This window comes from Fundulus heteroclitus, chromosome 15, assembly GCF_011125445.2.
Source record: "Fundulus heteroclitus isolate FHET01 chromosome 15, MU-UCD_Fhet_4.1, whole genome shotgun sequence".
In the NCBI taxonomy this organism is placed as follows: Eukaryota; Metazoa; Chordata; class Actinopteri; order Cyprinodontiformes; family Fundulidae; genus Fundulus; species Fundulus heteroclitus.
Window position 1 is genome coordinate 4,470,042 of NC_046375.1, and position 12,371 is coordinate 4,482,412.

Below are 12,371 nucleotides of genomic sequence, written 5' to 3' on the forward strand. Positions count from 1 at the left end.
GGTTGGCCAAACTCCCATGCCCCCTCCAGAATCCTGCTGAGGGTGTAGAGCTGGTCCAGTGTTCCACGGCCAGGACGAAAACCACACTGCTCTTCCTGAATCCGAGATTTGACTATCCGACGGACCCTCCTTTCCAGAACCCCTGAATAGACCTTACCAGGGGCTCACCTTGCTACCAATGTGAGAAAAAAAATTGCTGTGAATTCATACTCCTATGCAGAGTGGCTGCACAGAACATGTGATATCTGATTTGAATTCCTGAAAACATGAAATACACCTGTGATAATATTATCCAAAAAGTCAAAGATGACAAGGTAAGCATTACAACGGACGTTTTACCCTTTATAGTCAAGCGTACTGTTGCCTACATTTCATGTGGCAAATTACTACATGTCCCAGACTTTTAATCTTGCTTCAATACTCTATTATGACATTTAACAGATAAAGAGCAACACAATGCTAATAAAACAGAGCCTCCTTAAGTGTTATGGTGGTAATTGCTTGATTTAATGGTGTTTGTACATGTAGTCTTATTAAAATACACGGAGCAGCTAAAGCCATGAAGCTTGCTCCTTTCTCCAGTTTCTATTTTTAAATATTTTCTGGTCACTCTAGCTGAAATAAGTAAATTAGCTAGCTAATGACAAAGGATTCATCATCTCACCTCAGTTTTGGAAATAAACTGAAAGAAATTACCTTTGCAAATGTACATTATTGAAACATAAAAAGGGAAATATGTCAGGAATCTGTATATTTGTGAATATATAATGAGACAAACATAACAAGTAATTACCTTACAGTTAATTTGTGACATGGTAAAATGTCTCGGTCGTGTTCATATTCATTTATATCTTACGATAATGTTTTAAAAAACGTTAACCATATATTGTTGTGATGAAATGCGACTGGTTTGCGTGGAACGTCAATAAAACCCCTTTTTTCTTCCTTCAGCGTTTCAGTTTTTGTCAGCGTCAGTTCGTGACTTCAAAGCATTATGTTGCTCTCATGGAAGGGAGGCTGAATTTGTAAATAATCAAAAGCACATGTCAACCCTTCCCATTAGCCTCTGGTTTTCTACATTCAGCGTACACTTAGAAATGTGGCCCATGACTTATTTTTAGCTCAAAATGGTCCAGCGTTGCCTTGGCATGGCCAAATACCATCTGACTTACATCCCAGGGAAACAAATTCTTTAAACTTGGTAAGATCTGTGAACGCTTGTATTAAGACAAACTGTAAAACAGATGTGGGAGAAAACAAATGAATGCCTTGTTACAGACGACTTCCCTTATCCCCTATTGAATGGTGTTTTTTTTTAAGAATTTAAAACCTTTTCTCAGTACTGGGACAAGACAATCCATGTGGGATAACTAAGACGTTGGATCCAGAATGAAAACTTTCTTCAATCCATCTATTTCCTGAAGTTGCAAGACATTTTACAAGCTCAAAACGTTTGTTCAGAATACCTTTGTGTTTTCACCATAAAAGTTTAGGCAGAAGTAAAGAACATACTGGGGTTTTTGGTTTATTAACACTAGCATAAAATAAGGGAACTCAACAGGAAAACATAATTTTCCTGATTTACTAAAATACACTAAAGAGACATCAGTAAACACAGGCCCAGTGTAAGGATACGCTGATGTCTTCCAAGAAGAAAACAGCTTGTTTTTTGCTGACTTAGAAGGGCAAAAGTGCTAGAAATCAGTTTTTAATTTAATCTGAGGGGTTTGTGGAAGACTTTCACTGTAACTCAGTGAAAAGTCACAGACAAGTATGTAAAGTGGGAATGGTGGCTTAAGCCGAATCAGCAGAAATCCTGCCTTTAGGTGTGTTCGTCGGAACATCTGACGCGCCTGAATTTACCAAGAGGAATACATGCAAGCTTTTTATGTGTGCAGACTTTTTCCACATAGAGAAAAAGAGCTTTATAATGTCCTTTACTCCCCCTGTTAGAAATAATTAATGAAGGGATATTGCACATTTGCCCACATAAACACAGTACAGCTCACAGCCTGAACTTTGTAAGATGTGCTGTAATGGAGTTAAGTGTTTGCTGCGTAACTTGCCAACAAGACTGCTACTTTTTTCTAAATCAGTGCTCTAATGTTGTGTTTGCAGTCGAATGAACTGAGATATGATACTTTAATTGTCTGTTACGGGATCTAACCAAAAACAGTAGTGTCACACGTTTACAAAGGATTATATCAAGGTATAATTCAGATCTGACCACAAAGAAGTTGGTTATGACAGATGGTTGAGTTCAGATTCTGTTCATCGTCTTGTTTTAAAACCCAGTAGAAACAATAATTATCCATTCATGGCTGTGAAGTTTGAAACAGTTGACAAATGCATCGTCAGACAGTGAAAGAGGGATTTTATTTAATACATAAAATTAGTATCCCCCTTAGTATTAGCATGAGCATTTGTAAAGACCTAGCTTTGTAATTAAGTTGACTGGATTCAACATAAATTTAAATGAGTTGGTTCTGTTTTTCTTGTCAGGTATCTTGAGATCAAATTTGTTGCAAATTGGTGTCACACTTTTTTCATTTCTTTAACACTAAATTGTTTGCATTTGTTCACAAACGAGTAGCAACAGCGAGAAAAAATGCATTTAAAAGCTATTAGCATTGCTGACGATTAAAAATATATTATAAATTATAAAGTATGTTTGCCTTTCAGGCATAGAAGAGCCAATGTCCTTTGTGTTTTTAATTTTGCTCCTGAATTTACAGGGTTTGTAGGCCAGTGTTAAATGTACACGAAGCAAGCTATCCACTCACATCTAGTAGCTCCCACTAAGCAAATTATAATGGGATTTAGAAGGAGTCTGTATGTATAGCAAAATGGGTTGACACCACTAATTTATAAAGACATTTTTTTACTAAACCTTACTTTTGCGAGGCCAGTCACAGTTATCTGTTATATTTCCACATAAGAAAGATCTAAGAGGCAACATGCTCCACACTGACAGGCCCCTTTCCTTTACGCCTGTTGATAAGTAGCTAGCAAATCAGATGCTCAATGCAGATAGACATACAGGTGTGGTGAAGACAGCTTCCTGGTGTTCAAACTGAACATTAGAATGGGGAAGAAAGAAGATTTAAGTAATTTTAAAAGGTAACATTGATGTAGGCAGATAGGCTGGTCTCAACATTCCATAAACTACTGGGATTTTCACTCACAACCACCTCTTAGGTTTGAACTGAGTGGTAACAAAAAGAGAAAATATCCAAGGAACGGGCATTGTGAAGACAAAAATAAATAAATAAAATAAATGCCTTGTTGCATACATATAAACTTGCCTTGCCTTACATTTTAGTACCAACTCATCCTGTAAATGCTGCTACCCGAGTATTGTTTCTGACGATGTCCATCGCTTTATCACGTTAGGGACAATGCACTGTGTAACAAAGCTCAAAATCTTCTCAAACTAGTTACCAGATCTCGATCAAATGGAGTACCATTGGGGTGTGGTTATTTTGATCAGTTTTAACGACACATGACCACTCTGAAAAACTGCTTAGTTGACGGCTAAAGAACCGTTAGAAAACGAGTGCGCGTCAACTTCTCAAACACAGCGGTTGCTTTGTGAGTGGTGCGTTTAATGCAATGGGACGTTACAAAACTAGTCCATGGATTCTTTTTACTTTTTAGGTATTTCTACCTAGTAGACAGGGTTTGATGCATTACATTACTGAAAATTTTGAACGACCCCCCCCAAGTAGGCTGTCCTATGCCTGTGTCCTGTTGACTTTCCCAGATATGGAATATAATTGTTTTGTAATCAAATTTAATTTATTTGCAATACTTTTGAAAAAAACTGCTGTTGGCTTAAATGCTGCAAAGAAAAATTACACATTACAACAATAATTCAACGTTAAAAACATAAAAAAAATATATAAAAACGTAACAAGATAAAATAAAACTACAAGTTAATTTGCATCGTTTTAAATACCAACGAGTACAAGTAGATTGAAATGACGGAGTTTACTTCTGAATCAGCTCTGGGGTTTTACAGAAAAGAGTGCTGCTGTATCCTAAACACAGTAGATGCACACATTACACAGAGGTTCATGCAACCAGGCGTTCAAGCAGTAAAAGAACTGGAAAACTCTTCCCTGACCCTCATTAGAAATGTTGCACAAGTTTACAAATTGGTTTATTATGGTGATTATTTATTTGTTTATTAGTTTTAGTTGAAGAATTAATCTTTTTTTATTCTGCATTTTGTCCTTTATAAATACATATATTTCTATATGTATAAATATATATATATATATATATATATATATATATATATATATATATATATATATATATATATATATATATATGTTCCTTAATATACATCCCAGATGTAGACTATATACATCTAATTTTCAAGATACAGCCTTGACCTTGGATGGGCCGGTCTTGACTACATCACTGCTAATAATTTACAGACACAGATCAAGGCATAATGTTTAAGTTGAATGCACTGACAACACCTCCTGAGAATCTATGAGTGCGCAAATAGTCCTTAGCACCTGATAAGATTTAAATGTTCAGGTCAAAAAGACAGATGGCAGTCACTTTACTGAACAATGTAAATTATTGTGCAATTGCATGAATGTATCAGACAAGCATTCCTCAAAAAGTTAAAAAGTCATTAGCGGAAATTGAAATGTTCAATTGAATCGATTTTCAAGTAAAAAAGACAGGTAGCAGTCAATTGATGATGTAATAAAACACTGTGCAATTGCCCGGATGTACCAGACTAAAGTGTGCAAATAGTACCAATAATGTAAATCTTCAAGTTAAAGGACTGTGTAATTTTAATGAAAGACCAAACAAACACACTCTGAGAAGCTAAATATGTGCAAATAGACATTAGCACGTGAGAGAGTGTAAATCATTTCTGATTGAATCAAGAACGAGTGGAACCAGCAGTATGTTTTAAACACGTACACAGACTATGAACTGAGCAGCCAACAATCTACTTCAATTATAAGTTAGCATCAAATAAACACTATTTTATACAGCATGAAACTACAGGTTGCTGGAGCTGCTGAAAGCTTTTGACACAGTTGAAGCTTTGCCATGAAGACTTTAAGCAGTTTTGAAGGTAGAGAGGCGTCCAACCCAGTATTACTGAGGTGTTTCTAATAAAGTGGCCAAATGAGTACATTTTTTATTTATTTATTATTTTTTTTTGCCTTGGTTGGTCTTCCTGTTTTAGTTTGTCTCGTTGACATTATCACTTGAAATAAAAAAAAAATTGTTTTGTTTTATGATTGACTATTTTCATTGTCTATCCTGTGTGTCCAAACGATTTCCAAACCATTACAAGGACAGCTGTGACAGCTGTTGTTTACTCTGGCCAGGCTGTGCGATTTCAGCCATTAGTGCTGCAGGAAAAGGGACGTGGCACATTGAGACATTACCTAACCTTCACCAACACACAATCTGAGACGTTAGCTAACCGCTGACTTTGACTGTCCCCCAAAGAGCGCATTACATGCACAGCTGTAACAACACTCTGGGACTTTTTAATCAGGCTCAGGTAACCAAGCGTGTGCGTGAGAGGATGAAATCACACCTGTTCCAAAGTGAGTCAGTGAGTAACCCAGAAAGTAAATGGATATTTGACAATGGTTGGAAAAACAACAAAGAAAGCGATGTGACTGCAGGGGTGAACGCTCAGTACAGGTACCTTTGCCGTAACGTTTGGTTTCTCTGTTAGGGGTTTCTCAGTGGCAGTACCTTCATGAAGTGGACCCTTTACGCATCGGCAAAAATGTCAAGTCAAAGGAACCCGAGGGCCAAAAAATTAACACAGTTTTTTTTTAAACCACATAAATTGTTAATTTTCTTTAAACCAAAACAATGTATATATTTTTTTACCTGCTTCACAAAATATGCTCATTTTAGATAACTAGATGAGACAGTTATTTTGTAGGAAATGAATGTGTAAGTCATTGTAGATCCAAAATTAAAAAATAAGGGTTTGCTCATTTGTTGTATTAAAAGATGGTCATCCAGTTTGCAAATTATATTGAATAATTTAATGTGACTCTTTAACAATAATAAACTGTCTAGTTTATTATTGCTAGACTGTCTTTTTGGTCTAGCAATATAAGAACAGTATTTGGGTCACTTGCTGTAATTAGCCAACATTAATAATTGAATTCAAAGCAGATTTGAATGCATCAAAGTCTGCATTTGAATAATTAAATGTCATTGAATAGATGCTACAATGAAATTAAGAGGAATGTCAAAAGTGTGTTTATTAAAAGATGAATACTTTGTGCTGTACTTAACATCTTCGATTGTAGGATTTTAACTTTTCTGTTATAATTAAATCATTAAAAACTTCCATCTGCATCAGCCACCTGTGGACCAATGTTTTTATTCAAATGCAGTTGGGGGCGCCCAAAATCAGTACAGGGGCCACAAATGTTAACACAAATTTGTTAGAATCATTGGGAGAGCCACCAGCTGAGGGGGGTATAAATCTCCTTGGAACTCAAACCTTTTAGGCGACTTCTCCTATTTTTCCGAGAGACAAAATGTAAGTCACAATGGAGCCTGTTTGTTGATTGTGCAGGTCTAAGAAGCTCCCTGTGAATGTTAGTTCTCTCTGTAACATTTTGACAACTAGGGAAAAAAACAAAAAAAACACAGGAGACTCTCATGCTGCAAACTCCTCCGCGACCACACCCACCAGAGGGGACGTCTACCAAATTTCCAATTCTGAATCAACAACTCGGAAAGTTAAAAGAGTTTGTGTGGGAGAGGTGTTTACCTGCAGTGTCTTGGCGTTTGTAATTACAGTGGAAACTGCTCCTCTGAGATGTTCTGTTTATGAACTAAATTTGCTCTCCTGTTTAGTTCCTCAGCTTTTCCAAACAGCTCATTTGAACGCAATTGCTGAAGCTTTTTGGTCCTGGACATCATCACTGCTATTTGGGAGCAATACAGCGGCGGTCTTGTTGTGGGTTTTAGCTCACTGTTAAACACGCCACATTCTTTTAGAGCCTTGTAGGATTGTAGGTTTTGATGATGATCTTTGACAGTAAAGAAATATATTATCAGGTGGTTTAAACATTCCTTTATGAGTGCACCTCTTATTTAATCAAACCTATTCTTAAAATTATTAAAGAGTCTAGACAGGTACAAGTAACATTGCCATATATTATAAGATAAACAGTTTATCAGTTTCTGCACGTCCTAAATCCAGTTTTGGACAAATGACAAGACAGTAACTCTGTTCAAGCTTTCTTCACATCTGCAACTTGTTTACCAAGGATAGATCAGAGGTGTTACTGCATTTCATGAGGAAATATTCCATGGCATCATCCATGCAGTAAAGAGAAACAGAAGCCTATAAAGACCAGGGGAAAAAGGCATGCAAAAGCATCCCCTTACTTGGAGATGGGCACATGTGAAATATACCTGAAACAGGGTGTTTTACAAAAAAAAAAAAAAAAAAACCTGGCCCCCCTACATGACCCAGTCCAGACAAATAACCCAAATCTAACCCTCTTCCAGTGTTTTTGGGAGGAGTTGGAAATATAAAATTCTGTCTCCTTTTCCCTCCTTGTGTTTAGATGAACTGAACGCCAACTGCTCTGCCCTTGGGTTGCTCCAACTCTCTGCCGTCTGCTTTTCGTCCCTTACGCTCTCTTTGCCTTCTCTTCCAGCAAAGTTCAACGTCAGCCGACTCAGCAGCTGTGAAGCACACGAGAGAAAAGGCCGGTTATTTTCACATTTAAATAACCCCAGTTTCATACAAAAGCAGCACCACATGTCCTTGTATTACTCAGTAAACAATTACAGGCTCGCATATGTTAACGGGCAAGACAAAGTGCAGATGTCATGCCATGGAATGCGTGTTTCGGAGGTCAGTGTCACGCATCACCCAGTCATCATCAACAAGATGTAAATTTCATCTGTCAATTAGCCCCTACAAACCCATCTAAGACTGCTACATAACATTAACTGTTGTGGGTAAAGGATGATCTATGCTTTCTATTATGCACAATGCAGCTTCAGAGTACACCAACTGTATTGAGGCTGCAGGAAACTTCTGTTGTGGCTTGTTATTGTGGTGAGGGCATACTTAGGTGCTGAATGGAGGAGCCTGGTAGACATGGCAGGCATCTAATCCTTAATGTACGTCATGGCTGCACTGTAGTGCATTGATCATCAGATAATTTGTAATTTGTATTTGAGTAACCATGCTAACCTCATGATAGGACTGCAACGTCATCACACCCATCCCGGGTTGGTGTGATGAAGTAATTCCTTGTTAGTCTCTTGGCAATGCAAACCGCTCATACCGATCTCTGTGTACAGGAAGCCTGGTCAGGACATTCTGTCTGTTTGCGTTGGGGATTTGGATTGTTTTGTTTTAGCTGCTTAATGAGATTTATTTCGTTCGAGCCATAGCAGTGGTGGGATGTAATGCACATAACGGGGCTCCCCGTGGGAGGAGACATGCGCGCCTCCGAATTGCACATAAGCAGGTTTTTGGGATTCTCAGGTACGACCTTAGTTCTTCAAACTCCAATTTAAACGCAAAATGTATCTTTTAAGTCCTAAAAAAAAGCCCTGGTATCATATTTAACAAGCAATTTACAATAAGATTTTTGCCGCACTACATGTAAAAAAAAAAATCACTTTACATTTCAGAGCTTCTTGTGGTCAGCTCAAAGTGATTGGTGACAATAAAATGGATTCCATGGACTCCTTTTGAAGGAGTCACCAATATATTGTATGCACTCAGAGATGATCCCCCTTGTAAGGCTGAAACCTCTCACATAGAGAAAGAAATTAAAAAGGTAAATTGTGAGACATAACATTCTGGTACAGACAGGGAAGCAGAAAGGCAAAAAACCTATTTGGCAACTACAATGAGCGTAGGAGCATCACCACTGCCTTCACAGTGAAATGAAGCTATCAGAATTTGATACAATTAAGCCACATATAAAAAGAAGCGGAGACCAACCCAATGACTTAACAAAACTTTAAACATTAAATACAATCTATTTTGGCATCACATGAAAACATATTAAACTGTAAGATCAAATAATAAATATATCAGCCACCAATAACCATTCCCCCGTGAAAAACTTAATTGAATATAAATTATGAAGCCTTAATAGGCAGCAAAACTCTTGAATGCAAAAGTAAAGCAAAATGAAGATAAAACAGTGTTTGCATCTACGGCAAATACATTTTTCACATCGCAGTTATTTTAGGAATCTGATTTGGAAATTGACCCAAATCAGATTCATAGACCCTTTTAACTATTAACTGTTGAGTCCGTAATCTGACGAGTGAAATAAATTACAAATAACAAATTAGAAACAAACTTCTGATAAATAAAAGGATCATATGATAAATATACATAATCATAGACACGAACTGCACACATAAACACAACTGTCTGCCAGATGGTGTGGCAGGATCCCACATGCCTAAAAAAAAGAATGAAAAATTATCTGACAGAAGTTTACAGCCTAGCAGGAACTGGTATGAGTTAGCTGCTCGTTTCTAATACGACTGCCATCTGATCATAAACTTCAGAAACAAAAAGAGTATTCACTCAAGAGTATTGTGGATGAGGTAAAGGATGTACGACGAACCGATCAAAGTCTCTTTTGTTCTGGATGGGCTTCAGAGTAAAAGAGCAACATTGGAGAAGTTGGAGAAGCTGTTTGAAGTAAATCTGGATCTCTTTCTCAGCAGACATTTTTTTGTGTTTTATTTTTTTCCACTAAATTACAACAACCTAAGTGAGTTGGAAAAAAGAATATGTTCTGACCTTCTATATTATTAAGACTACCAATATTGCACAAATTAAGAAGACAATAATATAACGACACACAATTACTTTAAAGGAGCATAGCGTACATTCCAGGATATTTGAAATTAAAATGACACCAGTATTGCGCACATGCATGCACAGCCCCCATATTATACGTATGGGGGCTGTGTGGGAGGGAAATGGATTTAAAAATTTAACCGTCACAATAAGGGTTAGATAATTACAAAATAATAATTTTTGTGCAAAAATGTGTTGCAAAAAAAGGCCAATTGGAGACACAACTACACATTACATAATATAAAATGTTGTGTGAACTTCTGCCAGTAGTTGGGGCCATTAAAAAAGCTGCAGATGTCAAAGGTACACCTTTTAAAACAACAAAGGGGTAACATTTTTATTTCCTATTAATACTTATGTTGCTTAAACATCCTCGTGGCTGAATGCTTTGCATGCACAGTAAAGCATGTCTGTGTTCAGAGGCTCACACCAACATGAGCCAGTTTGCCATGTCACTTATTCTCCAACAAAAGTAAACTACTTTTAAACCAAGGTTCCTTGAAGTCTATGTTGGTCTAGCTGTAGTTTTAGGGAGTCTTTACAAGCTTGCATGAAGATGTCATTCCTAAATATGTGTGAAGTCAATATCTGCAGGATTATGTATGTTTGTGGTGCACGACAGACCCTAAAAGGGTTCAATGCTCTCCTCGGTCCAATTAAGGCCATGATGTGTGTGTGTGTGTGTGTGTGTGTGTGTGGTCCTCCTCCAACATGTCGAGCCTACAGCAGATGTTTGAGTGACCACCACAGGGGCGGTGCAGGCAGTTTCCAACGTTTGTGTGCATGTTTTGGTGACCACCACTGGGGTGGTAGAGGCTGTTGTGACTGGAACCGTAGCAGATAAAACAACATGGTCAGGACCACCACCGTCCTCTTACTGACTCTTCCACGGGGATACACACACATGGCATCTGTAGCACAAACTAACTGAACTTTTTTTTTCTTTTCTCTTGGCCATTATTACTAAACAGAATAAAACAAGAACAGAGAAATATAATGCTAAGCACTAAGTTTTGTACCAGATTTATGAGTAATGCATGTCCACACACGCCTCCATGACATATGTGCAGACTGGAGGGCACCGTTGGTAATTTTACCAGTTTACAGCAGTCAACAGAGCTTTTCATCTAAAAAAAAAAAAAAAAAAAAAAGGATTCTTTGTCTCTTATTTTGAAGATGATTACAAAGTATTTCTTACACAAACACATTCAAACACACACACAAATGAAGAAAATGGCCAGTGCAGATGTTTTTTTTTTTCTATTAGCAGTCCCATTTAACGGCTGGCACCTACTATGATGCCAGTAAAACTTTGGTTAATGTCAGCATTTGAATTTATTGCCACTATCTAGAAATGTTCAAAAGGAGATCTGCTTTATTTTATTCATCTATAGCCCCGGTTCCATTGCAAGCCCCAGAGTTTAAAGCCTCAGGGGTTGAACAGGGTTGGGGCTGATTTCTCTTCTCCATCTGGGTTCATAGCATGGACTCTGGTTGGCTGGCTTGAGTGGGTTTGGGGATCCTAGCGGCTGGGGTTTGGGTTAAGGGATGGATTTGCCCTGGTTAGGGCAATACATGGTCTCTGCCTGTGGTTTGGCGGTCTGCTCTCCTCCACCTTGGTAAATGATCACCTCCCGTGTACAGGGGCTGGTTGGCCCTTTGGGGTATTCTTACATGGACCTGGGAGTATAGGATGCATGTGGTGAGTGCATATGTGTGTACTTGCTTCTATTCTTGTGTATTGTTACATTGAGGGTTGTTATGAATGTCTGCATGTGTGGGCATTAGAGTGGAAACATGTGATTGTGACTGTGTGCCTGTGACCGTGTTCTTGTTTCTTTTTTTTTTGGGTGTCATGTTTGGAGGTTAGGTTGGTGGTTGGGCCCAAACACAGAGAGACCAAAGCAGGGAGCGGTTATGAGTGAGTTTAATGGAAAAAAAATCCAAAAACTTACAAAAAAAAAAAACACAGGAGAACTCAGGAACACAAACCAAAACGTAAACCTGGGGTGGAACATGAGGAAGCGATGAGACAAGGTGACGCGAAGCAAGATGAGCAGCAAAGGTAGTCCAGTGAAAGCAGTGTTGAGAGCAGAGCGGAACAGAGAAATCAGCAGTGAGTGGAGAAACAAGAGGAGCTTAAATACTGTGAGGAAGGGAGCTGGAAAGAAAGGCAGGGGTAGATTGGTTAATTAGGCACAGGTGTGGAGAAGGAGCTAGGAGAGAAACTGAGGAGAGAGAGAGCTAGTGGCAACAGGGGCGAGAGAGAGCAACAAAGGAAAGCAGGCAAAATGTAACTAAACAAACATGCAAAAATCACTGAGCTATATTATACACTGGAGTGTTGATTTTGCTGAAAAACTGAAGTCACTGGCCGCCATCTTGCTACTCCCTACTCTCACAGAATCCCATAGGATTTGGTTGCAACAACAAGCAGTTTTCTGGCTGTGTGAAAACGTTTCACAGGTAATTCTACAGTCAGTGGATGTACTAACACTAT